This window comes from Cyanistes caeruleus, chromosome 5 (genome assembly GCF_971803275.1).
Source record: "Cyanistes caeruleus chromosome 5, bCyaCae1.hap1.1, whole genome shotgun sequence".
Lineage (NCBI taxonomy): Eukaryota > Metazoa > Chordata > Aves > Passeriformes > Paridae > Cyanistes > Cyanistes caeruleus.
The window spans coordinates 50,429,058-50,456,818 of NC_141705.1; the positions used below are offsets into that span (position 1 = coordinate 50,429,058).

General features: G+C 37.4%; 1 long non-coding RNA gene across 4 annotated transcripts in view; it reads right to left on the reverse strand.

Annotated features, from left to right (window-relative positions):
* The window catches only part of LOC111929425 (uncharacterized), a 319,169-nt gene that overhangs the window by 262,393 nt on the left and 29,015 nt on the right, over positions 1 to 27,761 (reverse strand). The window lies entirely within an intron of this gene.

Here is a 27,761-nt window from a genome sequence, read left to right on the forward strand (position 1 = left end):
GATAGGGCATGACTGACACCAGAATCATACACTCACAGAATGTCAGTTTGGAAGGCTACTCATGGATCATTTGGTCCAACCTTTCTCAGCAAAGGCATCTTCTAGAAAAGATAGCCCAGCACCCTGTCTAGCTGAATCTTAGAATTTACCAACATCAAGGAAACCATCCCTTCCTAGGGAAAATTATTCTAATGATTGATCTCATAGTGAAAAATTTTCTTATCCAATTGGAACGTCCCTGAGAGAAACTTGTACCCATTACTCCTTGCCTTTTCACATGACTCATTGTAAAAAGGTAGCCTCTGTTTTCTTTGTGGGCACCCTTCAAATACTTGAATGGTGCTAAGACCTCCCCTAAACCTTCTTTTCTCAAGGCTGCACAAACCCTGTTCTCTCAGCCTTTTCTCATACACCAGGTTACCTTATCCTTTATCTGGATTTGGGTGGAAGACTGGGTGAAGTTGCTAACAGTTTTTCTAATCAGCTTTCCCATTTAAAGGCATTTTCAGGGGAAAAAAATAATAAAAATAAAGGAAAGAGCTACTAAAGGTCTGGCAGAGACTTCTGACTTTCTGGACAACAGCAAACACTGATATCCCAGCCATGTCCTCTTGCTAGGGTAGCACAAACTCAATTTTTTATCATATTTTGCTTCAAAGACATTAACCAGATTTAGCTAACAATTATCACATACACCTTTAGCAAACTTACCTGAAAGTGGCTGCAATAATTTACAAAATGGGAAAATGATGTTCAGAATAGCCCAAATTTAAAAAAAGCTAACCAAACCAAACTACGGTGTAACAAGACACTCTAAATAGTTCATTTATGAGAACAACATTATTTATCTGCTCTGTGTCAAGGAGATTCCCACTCCAGCAGGTACCCTGGCAGTAGGGAAGCAGAAAAAGCAAGATGGAATTATAAGAGAGATGCATTTTGTATTCCTAACACTTTCATCCCAGGTGTAGCTATGTCACTTATTACATGTCAGGCCAAATTTAGCCCTTGGATGCCACTCTCACAACCACTGTCACGTCCAGTGGAGCCGAGGTGTTCACACACATGCAGCAAATTATGAAATAGAAGCATCCTAAAGAGTTGTGAAATCCACCTCACCATTTGTCTGATTTTATTTACTTCGGAAGTAGCTGAAATTACCAGTCCCTTCAGTTAGCCCATGTGTGATCCATGGAGAGTCCCCTTCTGCTCTGCTTGGCTTTCCCCAGGAGAGCAGGTATTCACACCTGCGCTATTCATAGTGCTGCTTGTCAATACAGCGCCGCAACCCAATTTCCTCCTAATTGCAATGGTAGCTTTGAAGCTCAGAGCTACTGTTCTGCAGAAATTAACAGGGACATGTTTGGTCCCTCTAATCATGGTGATGTTTATAATTTGCTACAAAGTAATTCAGCTAATAGGATCTTAACTAGAACAAGCTCCGCGGTGAATGCGTAGCGTGAATGTGAGTGTGTGCTGGACTCACAGCCTCTTGCAGGTGGTAAATCTGGTTGCCAGGTTCAGAGTCACAGAATTTAACGTGATAATTTGCCAAAGTGGTTTGAATCCTAAGAGTAAAAAAACCCAGAAACATTTAAATATTATGCTCATTGAAAAGGCCTCATTCAGCTCAATCTTTTAAACCTCAAGTGTCTGGACAGATGTGTGGTAGGCCAGCTGTGTCCAAACACATATTTATGGACATATCCTCAGCACACCAAGCCCCTCTAAATCCCCTGTTCAAATAACCCCTTTGGTGGGGACAATGAAGAAATTCAAAATAGCTCTTGAAATAACTGTCACTCACACTAGAAATTATTTTGTGCTCCTACATCCTCTAAATAAAAGAATTTTTCTTTCTTTTTAAACTGAAGGAAAGAGGCTGAAGTTCTTATTTCCATTATTGTGTTAAAAGTACTACAATATGTGAAATTTTATCAATAATCACATCTCACGTATTTCCCAAGATAAAGCTGTGACCCTCTCTTTCCATCTACCTTTATGCACAATTGTATAACTTTTAAGTCTGACATCTAGTATCATTTAAGGGCTAGAAATAGTACTGAAAGAAAGACTTCCAGTGGGAAATTGAGAGAATTTCATTTGCCCTCCAAGGACCACACATGACAACATTAATCAAGTGAAAAGGAAATGCATTAGGTACTTCAAGACTGCTTCATGCAAGTAGCAATACAACAACTACCCAAACCCATGGTAATTACGTTTTCAAATACGTATTTCTTTAAGATGAAAGTTCAGTAGATTTAAATTCTGGTGCTTTACAGAATGAAGGTGCATTTCATACGCCCTGTGGAACATCTGTGTCAATCACAGATTTGTGATTGTCTGTCGCAGTCTGTGCTCCTCTGTGATCTTCTTCATATGCTTTCAGCTAATTCTGGAAGAGTACAAGCCAGTCCCTTCAGAAAGCAACAAACTACAAGGACCATATGTTTCCAGTGTATATAATGTACATAAACAAACATGCTGAGTGCTGGCTGGCCCTAGCTTTGGTGCCTACATTGAATGCCAGCCAAAAGCCTACTGTCAATGAAAGGCATCATTTGCACAGTTGCAGAAGTTGCCACTTTTTACTTTCTTTTCTCTTTTATTGAAGCAGAATGAACAACAAGCAGGACTACCAGAGAACAATAGCTTTTGATTTCTTGTCACACAAAAGTCCTCCAGTGCAGAAGTCTGGCACTGACAGGAACACTGAATGTGTTTAGTATTTGAGCTCTTTTTTTCTCTGTTCTTAGAATATAAAACAAAATAGAATTTCTTCCCTGATAAGAGCAAATGTGGGTTGTAGTGCACAGGCTTTGGAAGGCTCATATGTTTTCTGTCACTTTTTTCACCTCCCAGCAGTGAAGTATGGAATAGGTTTTTAAAAATATTAGAATGTAAGTGGGCATACACCTGTATGGCCAAGCTTATTATTGACAGCTTTCATTTCTGCTCCAGTGGTGCATAAAAACATGTGGCATCAAAACACTAGTCCAATTTAGTTGACAGGCAACAGCTATATGCCTTTTCAAAGTAGATGTTTAGAAACTAATCTCACATTAAATGAAAAGCTCCTACCTGCTCAACTTTGTTCAATTAAATGACTGCTTTCACTGTAAATTTTCCTTCAAAATTGCTGTCATTCAGGATTTCTATATATTTTTCCGGTTCTGTAAGTGTATACATCTTGGTGCAATGTGAAGGATCAAATTCCACTTCACTGCCAGAAAGAAGTCCAGATTTCCAAATGCAGACAGCAAATTCTGAGCCACAGGTTTCCTTTCCAGTGTTCAGATCACCTCTGTGGTTGCTTCTACCTTTCCTCTCATGGATGTTTCTACTGTTGCAAAGCTGAACATTTAGCAGGGTGCAGTAAGCATCAGTGAGGCCGCATTATATTTTCCTGACTTGGCAGTTTTTCTGCCTTCACCATATCAGTTGCACAAAAATCAGTATTAAGGTCCCTGACTGACTTCGGAATATCATCAGCACTTCTTACAAAGATAATAATTTAGGACAGGGTATATCTCTGTTGCTTGCATGTAAATACACCTCTGATTTATGTCCTGTGTGATGTGATTTTCACATCATAATCACCAACCTCTGCAGAAACATGCCAACCACACACAACAGCTTCATAGCAGCTTGTGCACTGTGTGATAGTCCAGACATACATGAGCATTTTGCAAAATCAGGCAATCTGGCTTCAATATCTTTGCAAACCAGTACAGCTCTAGAATCTGTATGCATACAAGGCAATTTTCATATGGGGAACTTTGTAATAAAAAAAGGGGTAAATTTCATTTCCATTCCTACTCTGACAACATTGAAAAAATCCAAACCTAAACAAAACAAATCTATCAGCTTGTAAAATGTTTTTTTGGTAGAACTGCTAGTTGTCTTGCATAGACCTTTTAGTTATAGCAACACCTTTTTTATTTTGCAAGCGATCTAATTAAAAAATTCATTGACAGTTGAGAATTTGAAGATGTATAGGATTTTTTTAACTTTAGAACTTTTATGACCCTTATTTCTGTTTTTTAACAGGAAATGCTAAATTAATTAACCACTGAACTGATAATGCACAATGTAGTTCAACAGCAACAACTTTTTGATTATTGCTACTTGGAGACAGAAGGTAACATGAGGGATGAGAGCCCTTCCCTCATGAGTGACAGTCTTGAGAGACAGAGCTCTATTCTCCTCAGACATAGTCATTTATTACATGTTGAATTACACCCAGGGATGGGATTTTAGTGTCACTATTTAAAATCCCATTCCAACCATCACCAAAAAAACCATCCCTACCTTTTAGCTACAATTTGTCTAATGTACAAGAAAGCTGAGCTTGATAATTTTGTTACCTTGTGATAGAGTGTGCACATTTTAAAAAGTGTGAAGGGAATCCTTCAAACAATTCCAATAATGTCACCCTAAGCTCATAAGGAAATGTGCTAAAAGTGGTGTCTCCTCCTGGTAGAAGGAGAATTCTTTTGGGAATTTATTCAGGAGCACTTTCCCATGGCAGGATGGTAGATGTCTACAAGCAAATGCAAAACAAAACATCTGTCCTGACCTATTCACCTCATAAAAGGTGAAAAAGAGCATAATTTTAGATTATTGTCTTATTCCATAAATCACAGAAGAAAGAATGCTTGTTATTGTTTTGGAAGACAAGATTGTACAAGGATTCTGGATCCAACAGAAGGAAAAAAAAAAACTGACAAAGCTTTCCATTTCCATACAGAGCCTTGGGAGATTTGCCCTTCAGTTTCCAAACAGAAGCCTAAATGTTGTTTTTACACTTTTCTTCCATTACTGTCCTTACCTCACTGATGTGAATAGTGCCAATGAATTAAGTGTCCTCAGTGTGACACAAGGGAATATCAAAATATGACTGCTGGGATATGTTGGTATTCACTTGTGTTTACATATTTATTTTTTTAAGAAAGATTTGTGTCTGTGTCTGAAAAAAAAAAAAAAAAAAAAAGAAAGAGAGAAGGATGATTCCCAGTGGAGTTTTGATGCATGCCTATTAAGCTGATTTAGTAGCTAACAACTTTGAAAAAGACTGCCATTTAAATGGTCTAAAATAGTTTGTACTCTCACAGACTATCAGTATCAGGGGAATCTTTATTATGTTTCTGCCTCCAGATGTAGCTCTTCCCAGCTGCTGAAAATGAGACTGATTAGATGTGATAAACCAGTATTTCCATTTACACAAATATGATATCTGAAATTATTGGGCTGACCCCAATAGCACACATAAGCAATCATGCTTATTTTATTTGTGGTGGTTTTTGTTTTTTGGGGGATTTTATGACCTATGGGGCTTTGGATCCTCTGAAGGTAAAAATGGAAAATGTGAAATACTGCCAGGTTTCATGCAGCATATGTGACCAACAAACTCTCCCTGTTGTTTGATGCCTGAATCATTTCATGCAAACTCTGCTTGCCTTTTACACACACAGACATCACCTGCATGGCTGCACATATGCACCCACACAATCATGGACTGGGAGAGTGGACAATCCCATTTGCTTTGGAGACAGCTTTCCATAAAGTTAGCATATGGTGAGAGCACGCTGAGTGACAACTGCATGATTGCTTTCTGGGATAAACTCAAGCCTGCAGCCTTGAAAATAGCAAAGTAAGAGGTTTTTAGGAAGGTGATGCCACTGTTTTTGGGAAGACAGCTGCCCAATGCAAGAGCATGTCCCAGAAGACTGGAATTGGCAATAGCTGGTTGGTCATTCCTGACTGAAGAGAACAGCACACTGCAGAACAGATGACTGAATGGGAAATAAGGGTGCGGGGGGAGGGTGTGGAAATTGAGAAGGGGGTGAGGGAAGGAAAAAAAATCCTTGTATCTCTCTTCTTCTGGATATGCAAGCAAATCATATGATCATATGTCCTGGAAGCAAATTAGCACCCTTTCCTGCCTCATATTGTTGTCTGGAGTGTTACACTCTATCACACCTTTCTTTCCTCTTCTAAATATTATCCCCACCAGTCTCCTTTTTCTCAGCTTGCTGGAGTGCTACACAGGTCTGACTTGGAATTGCCTTAGGTTTCTCAGTTTGGGACACTAAACCTGGGACTGAACAGGACAAAATGCTTCATGTGCTAGCTTTTATCTAAGCCTGTTCATCCCTCTGTCTCTGACCCTACCAAATTTTGCAGTCAGTTCCACTTACTAACCACATGACAATTTTCACTTTAAAAACAGAGGTGTTGGAGCACCCTTTCTGTCTCACAAACTCACAAACTTTCTATTCTCTTTGTATTGCTTTCCCTTACATTTTATTCTGTCACATTTTTCAGAGTCTACTGGAACTCCTTCCCTCTTCTTCCACTTTGTGATTCTCCATGAGCCTTTCCATCCCTCAGTCCTCCTGATAAACTTTTATTTTATTTTCATTTAATTTTTGAAATAAAGATAATAAAAGATGAACATTGCTTAGTTAAAGCCCAGATGATAATGAGCCATTCTCAGTGGAAACACAGAAGGTAGTCATCTTAATATACTCAGTTCTGATTCTCAGGTCTCTTTTAATGATATGTAGCCAAACCAAACACAGTAGGCCCATAATATTATAACTCCTCTCCTTCAAGTGACATCACAGGAGGACATTCTTGGAAAGTACAGGATTTTCTTCTTTCAGGAGTAAAGATTTTTATTATTTTTTTTTTTATGCTTGGTTTCCCTCCTTCATGTAGCAGTTCACTACTTATATTAAAAAAAAAAAAAAAGGTGTTAGTATAAATTAAATCACATTCTGAGGACAAATTACTTTCTGTTAATGCTGTATTCCAAACTGCATTTTTCTTTTTGCAACAATGCCTTATTTCAATAGCTCTATTTTGAAAACAATATATCAGAGTGGGGCAGTGACCCAAAACTCTCCAAAAAAGCATCTGTGGTGAAAAATAAGAAACAGATGCTTGAATGTAGAATGAACTAACCAATCCCACTTGCTATAACAAATGCCTGTAAACACATCATAAGTGAATTACATAAATCTCCAAGACAGATGGGACATTATATATAGGCAATTGTCTCACATATAATCTTCTATATATAATCCTATTTTAAATAGCCTCATTTTTTAAAGAATGCTAAATATATTATAATAACTAGAGGAAAGAGACAGATGGGAGGACAAGATCTAGATTTGGCCTTCAAACAGATAAAAAGTGTTGCTTTCATTTCATAGAGTTATAAATGTTAATTTATTTTGATTTCAAAAGTGTTTCTTTTGTAAGGCTGGGATCATAAAAATCTGATGTCAATTGCTTATTGAAAGCTCTCTTTCCTCTCACACAGAACTCCTCCAACATCCTACTGACATTTCTTCCACCTCCACAAATCCCTTGAATATTTGTATTTAAGGCTATTTTTTTGTCAGTGCAACTACATACATCAGTGGCAAGTATGCATGAGCTCTGGAAAGGCTTCAATGCTCAGTATGAGCCTTCATCATTTTGGTAGGTGACCTTTGTTTTTGATGGAGGAAAGGAAACAGTTCTAAGCATTGCAGAGCTGCTTTTGTTTCAGCAATAGTTCAAAGAGCACAATGACAAAAAACACATAGCTATGAAGAGTTTGTCAGTACAAGATTTTTTTCTTAGATGCTTTACTTTCTGCCTAAGGTGAAAGAGCTACAGTTAAGTTATCACTAGTTCAGGTGATGGAGCTAGTATCAGATATATACAGAGCAAATGTTTTAATTATTAGAACAGATGCTTCTGAGTTTACAGCCATGGATTTAAACCTCAACTGGGAATTCACTATTAGCCCTATCATTAGCATAAATTGATTGCTGTGATTGGCTAATCACTTAATTAGGAAAGAGATCCTTAACAGAGAACCACTTTGGAATACTTTCTATAAATGCAGGATTTCCTAGGTACATTCTATTTAGACTTTAGACTCTATTTTTCACTTGCTACTTATGTTGTTTTCAAAAATTATATAATATCACGAAGATACTACAGATCATATTGACTATCTCCTAATTTTAGAGGCTTGTAAAATGAGGAAAATACATAAGGGGCGACTTTTTCCTCAGTTTTCTACAATGATTTCCTCAAACTCTCCAATGTCCCTTCTCAGCACAATGAAGAGTTCATTACAATGTAAAGTTTAACTGTTAGCTCATTAAAGTCACAAGCTAACCCTGACCTTGAATCACACAAGAGTAGTTCCTGGGTGCAAAGCAAAAGGCCACGTGTTGCCTCCTAGAGCAACGAAGCTGCCATCTACATTCCTTACAAGGATTGTCCTAACAGTGATATGAAAGGAGAAGCTGAATCTTCTGGTTAAAGATAATAGATTATACAATATGTTATGCTGAAAAGGTATGAATAAGATATAAGGAAATTGTTTCAAAGGCCAGACCAGCAATTCTCTGAAAGAATCCCAAGGGCTCTGCTGCTTTCCCTCTCTGATGAGTCAGATTAACTGCCTCACTCAGTGGCACCACAAAGTAACTAGTTTAAAACATCACTTCAAGAGCTTTTTAAAAGTAAGAATTAAGTGAGTCTGTCTGGTTTAATTTCATTTAATGTAAGCGAGCCTCTGAACTGCATTCCTTTGCTCTAATATTGAGCTTGAAGCCTTGCTGGCTGATTAACGCCAAGCTGTTTGAAGTATGCTCTTTTCTTATCTAGCACTGTGCAGGCCTCACTACAGCCTGGGGAGACCTGCTGCTAAGTCAGAGCTCGGGGAGATTTTTGTCTGCTCTTCACAGAGGGGGATGGAGGCCAGATAAGCCTTACACTATAAAACAGAAAACAAAATGAAAACCTGTTGCCAATCCTGAAAAACTTGTTTATATGGAAATAAGGGGGAGCACACTGCACTGTAACACTGACTCACTCTGTCTGCCTGCTTGTGTATGATTTTCACTATGGTCATACATTAAGGTCCTCTCAGTTAAAAGCAATCAGGTACTGACTCCAAAAACCTTATATTTCTCTGCAGATATCCTTTTTAATTCTGTGTGGGATTCTGATAGTGTAAATATGTATAATAATAGTAATAATAATCATTACAGAAAGACCAGAAAGTATTTGATTAGCCTCCTAGAGGAGGGTTAGGAACACCTTCTTCTCACGGACTGTGGGTCATAACTTCACACTGTGTTCACAGTGAGCTTCATCCTGTCTCTCCAACCTTTTGAAATCTACAGGTGTTACAGATTCCAAAGAAATAAAATTTAAAATATCTTCAGTAATGCCTATGCATTTGAAGATTGATGATTACTTCTGTTGCCACTCACTGCTCACTGGAAGCACACCCTGGAGGTGTCTTGTGTCTTCTTTGCTGCTAGAAAGTTGCATAAATCTCTGGCTTTGATAGCATTAAATGATACTTCATTCTAATAAGATATTCAAAGCTGTTTAGTGTTAGAGACAAAGAAATTAAAATAAAATATAATCAGTTCTTAATTTACTATGATGCTTTCAGCAGTCACCAACTGAGAACAGCTCTCCCATCAATATCGTCTACAGAGATCAAGATAAGAAAACACTAAAATTGAAGGCATTTCCCTGTGGCTTTCTGACACATTAAAAAAGGCTGAGAACAGGTAAAAGTATTTAGAAGCAGCACATTGTAACAAGAGTTTGGTGAAGCATATTTGTCTGTAAATGCTGTGAGGTTATTGTGTAACATTAAGGGGCATAAGACAAAAAAAATAAAAAAAGGAAAACTAACGACAAACTACCTGAGCTAGAAATGAAAAAAGGAAAGGAAAGGAAAAAAGAAGAGGGATCTCTGTGGAAGAATGCACCATTAAGAAAGTTTTCAACTCAGAAATACTTATGACAAGCAGAAGACAATAACTTCTACACTTCCTTCCTAGCAAACCTCGATAAAACAATATACTGCTTTTCTGAGGTGAACTTAATTGTGTGAGGGCCAAAATAAACTCTGAGTAAACACGAGAAATTGTATGAAAAGTGATTCTTTTCTTAGATGGGCTGGTAGGGTTAGAAAAGAAGATAGAGTGGGAAGAGAAGTTGCAGACCCAAAAAATAGATCAGCTCCAATACATTCAAAAAATTCTGGCAACCTATTTTCTAAGCTGGATCCTTTTCCCTCCTCCTTTCTTACTTCTCCCCAGATATTTTTCCTAGGTTTATACAAAATTATGTCCCTCATTACAAACTGTCTTTAGAAAATCTTTAATGCAGACCACCACCTGATCACCACAGGTCACAAAATTAACCACTTCAAAGAAAAAATGTGCTCTAAAACTCATGTGTACTAAGAGGGCTGAGTCCCTCATGTGAGTATTTTTATATTAAAAAAATCTAATGGAAAAGCATGTAATATTATCACAAAACATTTTAAGAAGAAAAGCATTTTTAGGATCAGTAATATTGGTAACTCAAAGTAAATTTGAAAGTATATTGAATGAAGCCTTATGAAAATTCCTCTTCAAAATCTTTCTATTGTTTGCATTTATTTTGTCCTTTTCCCACTGCTTTAGTGTACATTCAGTAATTTCAAATTTCTACTACAAGACTGCCCTCCTGTTCTCCTATTCTTTCTTCCTCCCTCTCCCCATAAAGAATTTATACTTCATTGTTTACTGTACTTTTAAGGGAATGTAAGTAAGTGGACTGTCCTCCATTCCTACTCACTACCAGCCTTCAAAAATTAAATCTGTCAGCATAAACAGGATTATAATGATAAAAATTAAGCAACACAAATCCCACTACAGCAGCTTACTACAAAGTAGATATTAAACAATATTTAAAAGGTTCATGAAACATTACCTACTATGAGCATTGTTGGTGAGACCAGTGTAGTCCCACCAGCTTTCTTCCCACTCAGGTGGGCTAGATTTGGCTGGGATAGAGTTAATCATTTTCACAGAAGCCATGGAGCTATGCCTTGGATGGTGTACTTTCAGCATTGCTGAACAGTGCTTGCACAATACCACGGCCTTTTTCTACTTGTACCAGCCCACCTGCAGGTGCGCTGGGGGTGCACAAGGAGAATGGAATGGTATGGAATGGCATGAAATATTCTGAGCCGGAAGGAGCAGACAAGAATCACTAAAGTTCAATTCTCGGTCTGGCACTGGACAGGCGCAAGAAACTGGGAGGGGACAGAGTTAGAACAGCTGCCCCCAACTGACCAGAGGACTGTTCCATCCCACATGGCATCATGTCCAGCATATAAGAGCTGGGTGAAGAAGAGGGAAGAGGGATGATGACATTTGACTTTCCAATTTACCATGAACATGATGGAGCCCTGCTTTCCAGGAGATGGCTGATCACCTGCCTGCTGATGGGTGAATGAATTCTTTGTTTTGCTATGCCTGCTTGCACAGCTTTTGCTTTGCCTCCTGAATGACCTTTCAGATGTAATTTCAAGAGGATAAATCACAATGGCAATCTGCACGTGAAACCTAACAGAAATGTTCACTGGCTTTGTCAAAGACAGTATGCTAAATATAAGTTTACTTTTGGAGTCTTAAAAGAAAATAAATGTCTTTCTAGTCATCTTGAGCTCATTAATATCATTAATTCAGTATTAAACATCTGTATATTAAAAGCACTGTCATTAATTTTCAATATTAGTTATGCAATGAATGTAGTAAATCACATTGTGTGTTTGAAGAACTGCCTTTCAGCCTGAGATACAAATTGTTGTTTTTAAAGCTTGGCGAAGTTTGGATAGAGTTATTAGACTGATAGAGCTGGGGACCAACTTTTTCTAAACCTTTAACAGCACTGGAAACCAGCAATTAGATTTGTTTTGTGCAAAGTCTGTAGCAGATGCTTTTAACACAAGCATCTTTTCCTCACATTGTAGTTTGAATGCTGCATTTGTACTCAAAACTGACATGCTTTCATGTTCCTACAGATTGTGTCCTGCTTGTTTTTACAGGGTGGTGATTAGAGCATTAGGTGGTACCTTTCATACCTATTACAATTCTAGTAAGAGACACATCTCTGCTGTGGAACGGGTTTGTTAAAGCAAGAGGCAGTATTGTTTGGATTTTCAAGTTAACAACTGCCAACCACATGGCTTTGTATAAGTAACAATCTCTGCTTTTCCCGAATCCTGATCTGTACAGGACAAAAAAACACAGGACAAAATCTGTAAAGTAAATATAGATCCTCACACAGATATCCCTTTCCAATTAAAAAAGAAAAAAAAAAAGAAACAAACTGACAACAAAAAACCCCAAGGACATTTCTAAATTATATATATATATAATTATAATATAATTGTCAGTGGAGACAATTATTACATAGAATGAAACAAATCATACTTTGTAAGCAGAGAGGAAATGAGCCCAGAAGCAAAACACAGATATAAGACTGAGATAGACCTCACGTTGAGATCAAAGTGACAGAAACAAAGTTCAAAAGCGCTGCTTTATCTTTCTGTAACTAAGGAGTTCAATGATGCACATTTTCAGAGAAGAGTGCACTTGGTTACCCATACTGAGCATAAAAACTGCTTCTGAAATTTCTCTGGAAATAAAGGTGGATTTCATTAAGTTGGTTTGTCCACTGACTAATGATATCAGAATTCACAGAATTCCTTCTGATACTGGAAACAGGGGGGAAAAAAAACCAAACAAATACAGATAGGTATGAGTCTGAATTCAAAAGCAGGCAAGTGCTTTCTGCTGGCTACTACATCTTCTGCTCTCAGGCTAGTCCATGTGAGGAAACCTCCATTCCCTGCAGGACAGCTGGATTTCATATATCTGGCCTACACATGCTGAGCAGACAATTACTGGCCAATAACAAACACTAGGGACTGAGGATTGTGTTCTATTTCCTGTCCTTATAATGCTTAAGAATCTCTAAGAATGATTAAATACTCATGCTGTGTGCAAGGAGACACTCTCCTGTGCCTATATGCTTATACTCCTGCATCTCCTTAAAAAACAAAGGAAAGAAAACAACATAAAAAGCTTTGGGAAAAATCTATCACCAGCAATGTTGATGCTACTCTGCTTTTTACTTTTTTCCCATCCATTTACATTGTTTACGTTGAAGTTGCTCCACTCTACAAAAAAGAGCTTGAGATTGAGTGTGCCAGAAACAGAAGGAAACTTAGCAGGACTGTGAAACACTCTGATCACAGCACTTGGTAAGCACCAGGCTGTCTCAACGACCTGCTTCTGTATTTCATCAAATTAACACATATTGAGACCTTCAAGAGATCTGAGATCTGTTCCAGATGAGAGTCTTCAACTGGTGCTTTCCTGGATGATCCAGGCAGAAGTGGTACAGATGAGTCTTGGAATCACAGAGGTCCCTCATGTCCACTCTCAGGATTCTAAACACAAATCTAATATATTTCTGAGTTCCCAGCTATTTTTCCAGGAAGAGTGTTTCTCAGCAGTTTGTACTAAACATAGGAGAGTTTCCACTTCAAAGCTGGAACCTCATTGGTGGCCTGCAGCCCTTTCATGATTTGCTTAGAAAAAAGACACTCAAAGATTCTAAAAATTGTGATCCATCTACATTCTGTGACATGAATGGTATACATGAAAACCCTCTCCTATTCACCAGCCCCATCCTCGGTTTTTTCCTCATTCCCTACAAGACTCTCTGAGTCAGATTAAGGAAAACAAACCAACAGACAAATAAACCATATGAAAATACCCCAGATCTTTTTCTGAGACAGGACCACTTTCCACTTGTTAAGCCTGCTCAAGTAATTTTCCACTCTTTTCTCTTGATTTGAAGGATAGCCACTGCGATTGTCTGATACTCATACATAATCTCTGCTGCCTCTTGCTGTGCATTGGTTTTTAGAAAAAAGCTGCAAACCTTGGGAACTGAAGAGTCTTAAATAGGTTTATGATATGACTAGCAGCTATCAAAAATGAAAGATTTGCTATTCTGATTTGTAACATACATTGTAATATTAATTTTAAAATTTCTGTTACTGCTTACTATTGGCTTGTTGAAAATTTCAAGGGACAGAAAGGTCTGATGCATTTCATCCACTACAGTTGTGCATTCCTGTTCTGTATGCCAGACATTAGTTCCATTTCACTTCTAGCCAGGATGGGGCTATGCAAGCTTATCTATGCCATCATGTGATGTGCTTCAAAATGACAGCTCTCATTGATGAGGAGGTGAACAAAATAGCAGCCACAGAGAAGATGACCAAAAGGGCAACCACAAATACAGGAGTGAAGGGGAGGGCACCTAAAGCCAGTGGATTTCTCAGAACTTTGGCATGGTGCCCACTGATAGCAAAACAGGCTCCAACAGGCAAAAGAAACAGCTGACAATGACTGTTAAACCCATCCTAGGCTCCACAGGAATCAGTCGCTGAAAGCCATGGTGATTTACAAGAGCCTCTGGTGGGAACTTTAGACAAAAGACCCAAGCAGCTTGTAATGTTCTCATTATCTGCAAAACAAAGTGTGTTAATAAGTATGCCAAAATGATCCCTGTATCTGAACTGTGTCTACTGCAGACCTTTCTTCTTTTCATCACTGAAATTTGGAAAAATATTATCTTTTACAGGCAAGAAAACTGGGCTAGGCACAAGGGGAAGCTTAATACATAGAGCACTTCAGCCACATTAATTTTAATTCTCTACTGATTTCTTTAAAAAAATTCTTTTATGAAATGTTCATGTTTCATGTTATCACATATGGAGCAATAAACATATAATACAATGAATTGTATAATACACTTAAAGATAAATATGTCTTATGAGTTGTCATTATGGACATAAAGTAAAAAATTTCTTTTAACTCAAGTCCTATTGTAATGCTAAAGCAAAAAATATTACATGAGAAAACAGCTTAGTATGACCTGTATGTGTATTGCCCACCAAACAAAAAAAAAAAAAATCTTAAAAGAAGATATGACTCATTATGAAAAAAATTATGAACAAGCACAATATACACCTCAACTACTTTTAGGCTTGACTCAAAGACTATTCATGTCAATGATAAATCTGGCTGACTTTGAGAAGCCTGGCATGAATAGTTACATTCAAGGTTGGCATTTTAACCTCTTTATTTCTCTTCAAAGCAAGTTGTCCAAACTTAATATATGAAGATTAATTTTATCTAAGTGTTAAAAGTATCATCATTAAAAAGAAAGGTATATGTTACAATTAGTCCATAATCTGAGTACAAAATGTGAGTTACAAATCTATTTATTAATAATCTCAGTGTTCTTTAACTAGCTCATATGATGTGATAGATAAACCAGATTAAAAAAAGTGCACTTTCTCCCTATTTCCAAACATGTGAAAATGACTGGCTTGGACATAAGCTCCCCACAAAACCATTTAAAGTTGAAAGGTGTGCCATTTGTCAGTGGAAAGGTCATTTCACTAACATTTGGAACCATGTCTCATGATCTGACATATGACTTAACATCAAAATGTCTTAAGCATGTTAGTGTAGCAATTCTTTTCATCTAGACTAGTATAAAGATTAATGAAGCAGCTCCAGCTGATGCCACCTACCTAGACCCATAAGGTAAAGAGACTGGAAAAACAAAAAGGCAAAAGATTTTTTAGAAAATTTTCCCTAGTTAGGAAATTTCTAAATTCTAGAAGACTTTCCCATTCTTCTATCCCCCTTTGTCTCTCCCTTAAAGGGGATAAAAGGCTCAAAGGCCGCTGTGGAGCTGAGAAGGAAAGGTAGGAAGACTGTACAATGACACACATCTTGCTTTCTATCCTCATAGACCACCAATTCCAGCTTCCTAGATTAAAGAGATGGATGTTTGATCTGCAGTATATCTTACACAGCTCAGAACCAGAGGATTTTTAAGTTTGCAAAGTCCTTTAAGATCATCAAGTTCAACTTGATCCAGCACTCCTAAGTTCACCACTGAACTGTGTCCCCAGGTTCCATAGCTACATGTCTTTTAAATATTCAAAGGATGATGACTCAACCACTTCCCTGAGAAGCCTGTTTCAATGCTTGGCAACTCTTCAAGTGAAGAAATTTCTTCTAATATCCAATCTAAACCTTTTCTGACACAAATTGAGGCCATTTCTTCTTGTTCTGTTGCTTGTTCCTTGGAAGAAGAGACTGACCTCCTTTCAGGTGGTTGTAGAGAATGATAAGTTCTCCCCTGAGCCTCCTTTTCCTCCAGGCTGAACAGCCCCAGTTCCCTCAGCCACTCCTTACAGGACTTGTGCTCCAGATCCTCCACCAGCTCCATTGCCCTTCTTTGGACATTCTCCAGCATCTCAATGTCTTTTTCATCTTTTCTCTTGTATTACCTTTCCATGATGGCAACTATATCACAGATTTCCTGGTGCACCATGGCTTCCAGTTCATCCTGTTTGTTGCCCATGCTGCACACATTGGTGCAGACATACTTCATCTGGGCTGTTGATTCCACCACCTTTTCTGAGGGAAATAGCCCTAATCCCAATGTGACCATTCTCAGGTGCTTCTGACTTTTCTAACATATCTGTGACCCTGGTGTCTCTGCTGCTGCATGCATATCCATTCCCTATCTCCAGCTACACAGCAGATTGAAGGATCTTGCTAGCACATCAACCCCCAAACTTTGGCATGCAGGCCCTAGATGCTCTCTAGTGAGCCTGATTTTCTCCCTTCAAATCTAGTTTAAAGCTCTCTCAATGAGTCCTTCTTGTGCAAAGATCCTGTTTCCCAGGAACAGGTATAACCCATCTAAAACGGAAAATTCTACTAGAGAACTCTGGTCTTGGAGCCAGGTATTGATCTGCTGGCAGCTACCATCTGCCTACTACCTCACAAACATTTAAACTTGTCCCAAAGCACTCTGAAAAGGGAGTTTTACAAAAATACCAGTGGATATGTCCCCAGGAAGACACAGTCTTAAAAGCAGAACAGTAAAAATTGAAACAGAATAGATGAAGAAACTACTAAGGCAGAAGGAGGCTATGTGAAACCAACAAACCTGGTAAGAAAAGCAAATATATTGAAGGGCCATTAACACAGAATTGGAGAACCTGCACACCAATCTGACCCCAGGAATGTCATCCTTTATGAATCCTTTATAACATCCTTTATGATGTTAGTGTGCAGCTCAGTCAGCACAAGCACAGGGTCTGTTCACTCCTTTGTACCAAAATTGCCGCCCAGCAAATGCAATGGCTTGGAATTCCCAAAGATTCTGTGGGTTCATTTTATGTTGGTCATTCAATTTTTTTAACAATTCATGATAGCAGAATAGAAAGCCAGTGCTACTTGACTCCCTCCTGCTTGGGTTAATGACTTTTGGAAGTCTCCTAATGGGATTTAATTGCTGCTATATTTTGACAATAGCCATTCCATATGCATTTACTGATAATTGCCTAAGAGTCAATGAAAGTTAATGAGCAATAATAATGCCAGTTGTTTGCTTTAGTTTTCTTCTGAAACCCTTTCTCTAAAGATTAATACTGTTGATTTCTCTTAGACATCATTTATTCAAAGCCAAAAATAACCTGGATATAAGTTAACAGCTTGTCCTTCAGGTAGTGAGGAGGATTTATTCTACAGGCAATGCCTTCTAGAACATTGCTTCATTCACCCACCTACATATCTGTTCTGGGCAAGGCAGAAGCACTGTCTCAGGAAAGTAAACTGTGATTGTGCCAGTTTGTAAAGACTACTGGTTTGTGGGTGTCACTTGCATGTAGCGCTTCCCCTGTCTGTTGGTAGAAAGCCATTTAGCCAACTTTGCTAAGGTTTTGATTCAGTGTAATAAAGATACATTTTATTTAAAAAGAAGCCACAGTTCACAAACACTTCACCACACTAAAACCAATATAGTTACACTGAAAAAAGGAATAGTCTGGCTTGACAGAAGTGAAGGGACATTCATTCTCAGTGAGATGCTGAACTAAAATTCAGTGTATTAGTCCCATTCCTTACTCCATAATAATCATCCAAACTGCCCTGGGAGCAGCATAACATCTCTGTGACTTTCATAGAAGATATTCTCTCAAGTCACATGGGCTGGCACATGTTATTTAGACACCCAAAGATGCCTAAGAGCTGGTCTCCACACACCTAAAATAGCAAAAAATTAATTAAATAAACATGTATCTAAGCAGGATTTTAAAGAAGACATCACAGGCTGGCTGATAGCAGCCTCAATAGAAAGTAAAATGGTTAAAAATTCATGTTTACCAGGAAACGTGTGCACATGTGTGTACATAAATTATACACACATACTATTCTGCTGTTTTCTTAAAATTCCTTATAAATTAATTGTACATATTGACAAATCATGGCATCCTTCTTATTCATGGCCAAAACCCCTAAAAATTTCAGAAATATACCCAGACAGGCTCAAAACACCAATGAATTTTAATGAGTTGTACATTTCCTAGACATTTCAATTTACAGAACATAAAATAACGTAGGATTAGGAGCATATTCCACACAAGTAAAATTATCCCTCTGAACACAGAGGTGCTGGCTGGTATCATTGCAAGATCACTCTCAGTAATCTTTGAAAGATCTCGGCAACTGGGAGAGCTGCTTGAGGACTACAGGATGCCCAGTGATGGAACCATAGGCTATGGGTACAAGATGAAATGCAGAATATTCCCTGTGAACACCAGGGAACACTTTTTCACTGTGAGGGTGACTGAGCAGTGGCACAGGTTGCCTAGAAAGGTGCTGGGGGTCTCCCTCCTTGAAGGTATTACAAAGCTATCTGGTCATGGTCCTGTGTGACTGCCTTTAAGTAGCCCTGCTTGAGTCAGATGACTTTCAGAGGTCCCTTCCAACCTTAACTATTCTGTGCTTCTGTAGCAGGATAACTTCTAATCTCACTTTTTACCAAGCTGGTGAAAATTAGCCAGCTGTATACAAGGCAAGCAGTACCGCTTTCTTAACCAGATGAATCCTCTTTGCAGACCATAATATCCATCATTTCTTTCCTTATTTTTTTCTGCTTTTTCTCCTTCCTGTTATTTTTATTCTCCCATAAAACCATAAGGAAAACATGATTCATGCAACAACAGATGGTGACAGAAACCCTCTACCTACACTGGAATGTAGGTGATGTCAGTATTCATTCATCCCATCCTAACAGGCTACATTCAGTGCTTTAGTGGAGTAAGAATAAGGAACCATTCCATATAAAATGATTGATTTTATATAAGTCACAGCTATATACTCAGTATATAAACCAAAGATAACTATAGCCCAGGGACAAGATTTTCCAAAATGAGCAGTGATTTTTCATGTTCGTCTTGATAAAATTTAAATATGACTGGATATTCATAACATTGGTAAGGGACGAGAGGGATGTTTAAGATATTTTTAAAATGTTCCACATTGGAGAAAAATAAAACATTAGGCCTTAAATTTACAGTAAGCATTTCAAACACAGCCAAATAGGCCACAGTGATTTCATTTTAGAAATGCACATTTAGAAATCCAATTTTTCACATACCAGAAACCATTTTACCTTGGATAAACTTTCTGCTTTCATGGAACATTCTGTTACTTCCATACTTAGTTCTTAATAGTATTGGCATTCAATCGCACCACTGTGACTTAATCAGGGAATGTGACTTTTCCCAAAAGGGCATTTTGGAAATGCTCATTAATGTGTGCCCCTCACCCAAAACTCTTCAGTGCAGCTACAGGTTTAGCCACAACAAGGATCTGATTCCTGTACAACATGACTACAAACCATGGGAACTCAGAGCGAGAAACCAAAAGTTATGGGTCTTTGTTGCAAAGAGCTAATGGCAAAAATTGATTCACCATTATATAGAGATATGTTTCTCCCTGTCAATGCTGAGCAACATCCTCCTAGAAACACAGATAGTGGCAACTTCAGAGCAATCAACTGTGTCTCTTCTCTTTTGTAGAACTTTGACTTTGAAAGAACCCAGGGAAATACAAAAGCATCTTTAATTCTGTACATTCTTATAACACTTTTATCTTAGTTTTAACTGTGTCCATAAATATATTGAAAAGTATGCAGAGCTAGTACTTGCAAAGTTGTGAATCTGAGATACTACCTTAAAGACATCATAGGAGATTCATCATTATATGTGACCTGATTACACTTCCACATATGCTTAATTCTACATACTTTTCAATGTCCTTGCATAGTGCTATCTGCCTGAAATACTCACTGAACGAGTTCTAAATGTACTCTGGATTTGAGGTGTGGCCTCACCAGTGCTGAGTACAAGGGGACAGTCCCTTCTCTATTCCTGCTGGCCACACTATTTTGGATTCAGGTCAGGATGCCCTTGGCCTTCTTGGCCCCCTGGGTACTGCTGGCTCATGTTCAGCTGCTGTCACCAGCACCCCACGTCCCTTCCCACTGTGCAGCTTCCCAGCCACTCTGTCCCCTGCCTGTGGCACTGCCTGGGGTTGCTGTGACCTGAGGGTAGGATGCAGCGCTTGACCCTGTTGAACCTCATACCATTGGCCTCAGTCCATCAATACAACCTGTCCAGATCCCTCTGTAGAGCCTTCCTGCCCTCCAGAGATCAACACTGTGCCTGCAAACTGATCAAGGGTGCACTCAATCCCTTTGGGATGGGACTGGATCCCACCTGGACCTTGTAGACTTGTGCAAGCCTAAGTGGTATAGTCACTTACATTTTCTCCCTTCATGACTTCACAACATTCTTGTAGTCCTCTGATGTTGTCTGTCTTTTCTTCTAAAGGTCATAAATTCTCCTTTTTCTTCCTGTTCAGACAAAGCTCCCAGTTCAGCCAGGATGGTCTTCCCAGACAGCTCATTTTTTGGCTCATGTGGACACCCTGCTTCCGTGTTTTAGGATTTTTCTTCTTAAAGCACATGTCTTCCTAGACTCCTTTGCCCCTCAGGACTGCCTCCCAAGGAACTCCCTTAACCAGTCTCCTAAACAGGCCAATGTCTGCCCTCTGGAAGCCAAAGGCAGCAGTTCTGCCAACTCCCCTCCTTACTTGTCCTTACTTTGAGAATCAAAAACTCAATAATTTCATGGTTGCTGTGCCCAAGACAGCCTCTCACTGTCGCATTACTCACCCATCCTCCCCTGTTCACAAACAGCAGGCCCAGCAGGACACCTTCCCTTGTGGGCTCCCTCACCAGCTGTGTCAGGAAGCTACTTTCCACAAACTATGAGAAAACTGCTTGTTCTTGTTCTGAAGATTTTGCTATTTTACCAGGGAAGGTAAAGAACATGAATGAATCAGACAGGTGGATTTGTTTGCCCTCTCTCACATACTTCCTCTCTGTACAGTGTCCCATTTCCAATCATTGTTCCATAAAAATGGAAAGCACAGTGTTAGTTATTGTAAGGTAATTTCATAATATATATTTGTCATCTGTACTACATTTGACTGCTGATTAGATTCAGAAAATCCATGAAAGTGCATGGATGACAAGCCTAGAGCAACTATAATATGACTCACTGCTTTCTCCAATTACACTATAATGGTAACTAATAGTAGATCATTCATTTTATTGCTGGAATAAGAACTGGTTTTCCCTGTGTGTTTACAGAGAGAGCAAAATTAATTTCTGCATGTTTCATAAATATGTACTACGTAAAGTAGCATGGAAATGACCTGTTTGGAGGTTTCAACTAAAATGATTTGTATAAAGAGATATGTAATACAGAGCATTTTAAACATCATGGCAAATATTTAACTACTTTTTCTTCATCAAAAAATCACAACAGAAGTCAGTAAACCAGACTCAGAGAGCTTCAATGGGAATTGTTAACTAAGCCAAACACTTTCTGCCTGAACATTATATCATGTACAGAAATAGTTCCAGTTCACTGCAACAAATGTTGGAGAAAAATATTATATTTACTCACTTTTTCTAAGTTTGAATAGAGCTGTCCATGCAGCTTATCAAAGGAGCTTTATTCTGCTCAGCAATGGAATATGAGGGACAGACTTGGGGAAACTTTTGACCCCTGTCAGAAATTACTACCTACTCTGGAGATTAACCCAGGTGATGGAAAGATAATCTTCTGTCTTCACACATCTGCATATCCATCTGCACAGCCTCTCAAAATTAGACACATTACTGATGAATGCCATAATAACTCTTTCTGTCTTACCCTTTATTGCTTTCACACCTGAGGAAGTGTCTGTGGTTAGCAGAAGATTATTTCTATACCAGCAACCAGGCACAGCTGATCTATTTCATGGGCATTTGTAAATATTCATCAGAACCACCAGAATGACCATAGGTCTTAGCAGCATAAAATCAGCAATTTTGCATACACTGCTGGGGCTGCATATGGATTATTAATGTAGTGAACAACCATATACTATTTTCATCATTAATAAAATCCAAATTAATATAATGGATCAGTGAATTTCTAGCATTATTGTTTGTTCTGCCATTCCAGTAAGCCAGAACTAACATTAAACTGGATAGGAAAATGGCTACTAAAAAGCATATTTCTAAAACTTTCCAGGTATTTTTATGTCTCTTCAAAAACTGAAAATTTAGTCAGCAATTCAAACTTATTGTTGTTTAATTTCAGCCATACAGTAAACATTACTAAATATTTTTGGCCTCTTAGAAGACCTTTACATATATTAAACCAATTTAACATTACAGAATGATTTCTCTAGATGCTCAATATTTAGGTGCATATTTTGACCAAATGCAAACATTTTTCCTCTCATATATATATATATATACATATATATATATATATATATATATATATATATATATATATATATATAATATAATATGTTTTAATATATTTTAATATAACCTTATTTTAATATTGTTGGTATTTTCAGTGCAGCTTGACATATCTATTGAAATGTAATGGAATCAGGCATTTGAGCTCTGAATTTCATTTGGTAAACCTCATTAAACCTAATTTTAGAAACCAAACTTTGAAGACTCTCATTATACTCTATAAAAAATTCCACCTCTGTAGACCTGACTTGTTTGTTTTGTTTCATCACCACCAAACAACAGAAGATGTTTTCCAACAGAGAGCACAATATAGGTTTGTAGAAGTAACAGAAGGCTAAGTTAAAGCATTAGGGATGGTACAGTCTGTTTTTGCCTTGGACTAAACAGATTTGGTTGTTTCACTGGGAAAAAAGTCCCTAAGCAAAGGAAAATCAAAATTTCTACTTGATGATATTACACTAAATAGATGGGTATTTCTTCCCTCAGTTCTATGATGATGAAAAAGAGTAGATACCAGAAGTCGTGCATAGTCAGTAACTGAGTGTCACAAAAGGCAAAATGATAATTTTTATTATCATTTTAAGATAATAGTAAGATTATAATCTTTAAGATGTTCAGTGGCCTTTAAGATGTTCAGTGACAAAGAATGCATTTAATAATTTTAAGGGTAGTGTTTATCAAAAATAGCTTTACACTCTCTTCCTAATAAAGACATGAAACTAGCTGAGATATTCAGACAGATACACTTGCAATCTTCCATCTCATGTTTAATTTTACCTAATTAAAAGATAAACTTCTAATTCTGATTGTCATAAACAAACAAACCAAGCAAAAATATTTGGTGTTGGAATGCAGTCACAAAAATTCTCTAGGATCCTTTCAGAACTGCTCTGTTTCAAGGGGTGCTAGATCAGATGACTGATATTTTCATCAGAAATAAGAGGAGTGCAAATATCTTATTTTAAATTTCAACAGCAGGATTTCTCAAAATGTGGAGGACTGAGGAGGAGGTAAAACTATGGAAAATGCATTTATGGCAGCCTCGAAGTAGCACCTTGAATGAAGCAAAGTGACGCAGAGTGCCCAGGCAGTGTGAAGGAGAGCCCTTTCTTGCAAAAAGCAGGCCTTTTTAAGCAGTTAGCCAGTTATCAGTTTACACACTTTTAAGGCACAAAAAACCCAAGTCAGCCAACCACAGTACACCACAATGTGGCCACACAGAACGTTTCTTTACCCCTGTTCCAGCTGAGTCGCTCTCCCATAGTTCCCTTCTATTTAGCCAAATTAGCAGGCCTGAGCTACGATTTTACAAGGGTAACAAGGCCTTTATTTTATAAGGCTTTACCTATATGCAACAGCACCTGAATTCCATATGAACTATAATGATCTACTTTTAGAAAATTCTTATGAGAAAGAAAAAATATCATTTTTCTGATTTTATCATGAATTAAATTTAAATTGTCTGAAAGTTGACACAATGTCCATTGTCACTTGCTTATATTTTGCTAGATTTAACCTAAGTGTCAGGGGAGCAGTGAGAAGTTGCAACAACACTGTTCACGTCGAAGAAAGCACAATCTGAAACTACTACTATATATGTACTTTTCAATCTCTAGTTCTTTTTCCTTTTAAATGCTGGATATTTGTTATCTAGCACTCTTCAGGGTGTGCTGAGGATCAATCACAAAAATACTCTGAAGAAAAGTCCTAAAATGCTGTACAATCTAACTTCAAATCTAGAACTTGCCAGTTTTCCTATTAAAAATATAAAGGAATAGTGCTTTGGTTCTTAACATAGAACAGAACTCAAATCCTGAGGTATAATAAATAAAGAGGATTCAAAGAATCCATAGTAAGACTTCCCTCAATGTACCAAAACACCTCATTACAGCATTGACAGATAATTCCAAAGCCGCTCTTTGGAATACATAAAAAATACTGTATTTGGAGACATATATTTATACATGCATCCACATATTGTTCTCTTTTTCTCCTGTCAAATTATCAACATTTTGCAAAGCAGTAAGAGTGGATCAGCTTATATAATCAAATTAAATCCAAAGAACACCTTTTTAGAGAGGAATGCTTCCTACAATGAGTTAAATCTGTGCTATAGCTTTTCTGTCCTGATGCCACACGTTGACCGAGTTCTCCTTACAATGCTATCCAAACTCCATGTGTACAGCATCACAAATTATTGAAAATGAGAACTAGCCTTCTCAAAGAGCCCACAGAAAGAGCCCAACTTGTACCTGGGCTCACATGTGTGCAAATTTCAAGACACACACAAGTTGAGAGAACCTAACTTTAATACCAGACTTCTCGTACTGCTGTGTCTGATATAATGACAGAAGCTGAGCTCCAAAATACAGTTTTAAGTGACATGGAACGAAAACTCTTAAAGGCTCTTTAGTAACTATCAAAGCTGTTTCCAGTAGGACACCATATTAAAGTCCTTCAGTTGCACAGTATTCTTCCACACACAAAAAAACATTGAAATCTGGAATTTCACAGCTTATTTTTTTTAGCTGAAGGCGATGAACTCTATTCTTGGTTTTTGTGAATTCTGAAAACTCAGAACTAGAAAGTGAACTACAATTTGAATTTCAGTTTTAAATTAATCACAGTGTTCTCCAGAGGTAATATTCACTCTAAGTATAAAACATACATATCTCTGCATTCATTGGCTGAAAAGAATTTGAATAATTCAGTATATGGAACAGTTCCTAGTATATCTATTAAGACGTGCATTAAACTGACAATAATGTGATGGATCAGTTAATACCTAATTAATGTTCATTAATAAAGAAATTTTAAAACTTTGGTACATGCAGTGCAGAAGGCTGATATTCTGCAGTTTATTAACACCAAAAGTGCAGAGCAAAAAGATTATTTTTTCTTGTTATCATTCAGACTTAAAAGCATCAACAAAACACAGCACTTGGAGTCCTAATTAAGTACAATAAAACATAAGCTGGAGCTGTGACATTTAACAAAACTTCATAGCTCTAGGGACCTAGTCTTGAACAGGAGTTTGAAATATGAATGAATTTGCAATTCCAACAACACTTAAGCTGAGCTCAAGGTTGGAAATATGAGACTGAAAAAATATGAGAAGGTTAAACAAAACACTAAGGCAGAAGCACAACACAAACTTATTTGAAAAGCTGAGTGATGTTTTTATCTATACAGGTCTTAATTATTGTAAAAAGAATGTGCTAACAAAAAGGCATGCATTTGAATTATCAAACACCAGGATAAAAAATAAAGACATATAATATGACTGATTAAATTCATGGGGAACAGAAGTAGGAAGAAAGCAGCAAAATTATTCAGAAGTATTCTGAATAATTTAAGAGAGTAAGATGACACTAAAAAGAAAATTAAAACTAAGGAAACTGGATTTTCAACAGCAAGAGTATTTTTTTTTCATCTCAGAGGAAACTAAAAAAGGTGACCAACAAATCCTTACTGCACTCTCAGATAAGCCATAATAAACTTCAAGAAATTTGATGGAAGGTAGGGAAGAGTGGGGTGTTCCCCCCGCGAATTATGAGACTGGAAAGAGTAACTTTTTTTTAAGCATATTTCAGGAATGCCTTAAACTCTTCAAAGAGCATACAGTAAGTTTATTACCTAAAACTATCTTTGAATAGAGAAAAAATATTTAAAGACCTGCCATCTCTCACAACATTTTGAAAGCATTCAAACACTTCACCTTTCCTCTATTTTTTTTTCTTTCTACAGAAATTAGGATTTTTTTTTTTTGTTCCAGTATCTATTTGATTTTATGAACATCTTTTTCTTTCTAAGTGTCTCAAGGAACCATTTTGGAGGCTGAAATAATCACACCTTCTCTTCAGAAATCTTCAATACATGACTGATGCATCTGCCATCCTTTTATCTTTTCCACAGATTCCCCTGGAATTTTTCTGTCTCTTCAGTTTCAGCTGAGTTCTCACTGCCTGCTATTATTTTGCTGCCTTCACTTGGGAAAAATCATCCTTCATGATGAAGAAACTTCCCTTACTTCCATGCCTATTTTTACCTGTGTATTCTTCTCTAAGATTCGGTTATTTCTGCCATGTCAGAGCATACAGTCAAGAATATCAAGATATGTGTGATTACAAAAAGGGAAAGATTATATTGGTACTTACCTGGCTCTGACTGTGGAGAATGAATGTATCTTCTAGATGAGAACATAACTGAGGCTTTTAATTTTTAAATGTATCACATGAAAAAGGTGTGTATGTGCTTAAAACTGTTGTAGCAGCAGACTAATTTAAGAATTTTTAACATTTGTGATCTCAGAGGCATATTTGTGTATTTTTCTCATAGAAAAGGTCAAAATCTGTAGAAGTCCAAGCATTACCAAGCATCCATTAGGGTTTTCTTCAGCAAATCACAACTGTTTCAAGGCACATGGAATTTTACAATAAAACATGTTACACCAGTGTCCAGAATTGTTCACCACTATTCCCCTCTTGATGAACTTGCAGGAAAGTTTGTTTATATCCTGGGAGCATCCCAGTCCCTTCTCCCTCCATAGCATGTAGGCAATTTCCACCAAACTAAAGAACCAGATTTACAGAAGAGCCAGTGGTCAAAACTTGTGTGGTAAGGAATGGTGTATTTTTAAAACATTTTAATACTTCTCTCAGTTCTTTATAATCCTGGACATTGTGTGAAGCTTTCTCATTAAAAAAAAAAAAAAAAAAAAAAAAAAAGGAAAAAGGGAGAATATTTAGAATACACCAAAATCTTCTCAATCCATGGAAAAGCAACCCATCTAATCATAAAATGTGGTTGGCAAGTTCACCACACCTCATTTTGTTTTAACAAAACTTTCAAATCTCATTTCTAATCATGTGTGAAGAGATCCACTATGCTTAAACAATGGACAGAAAAGAAGAAAATTAAAATAGTTTATGTCTTGTAATACAGAGGAAAATGCTCTGTGACACAAGCCACCCATTTTTTTAACCTTTTAAGGACTGGTCCAAATAACATCAACTAGAAAGAAAAAGGCAAGTCATAACATACAAAAATTTCTCATCTGGTTTGAAATCCTTAGAAAACTGTTAGTATTGATTTTCAAAGAAAACCCACAGAAA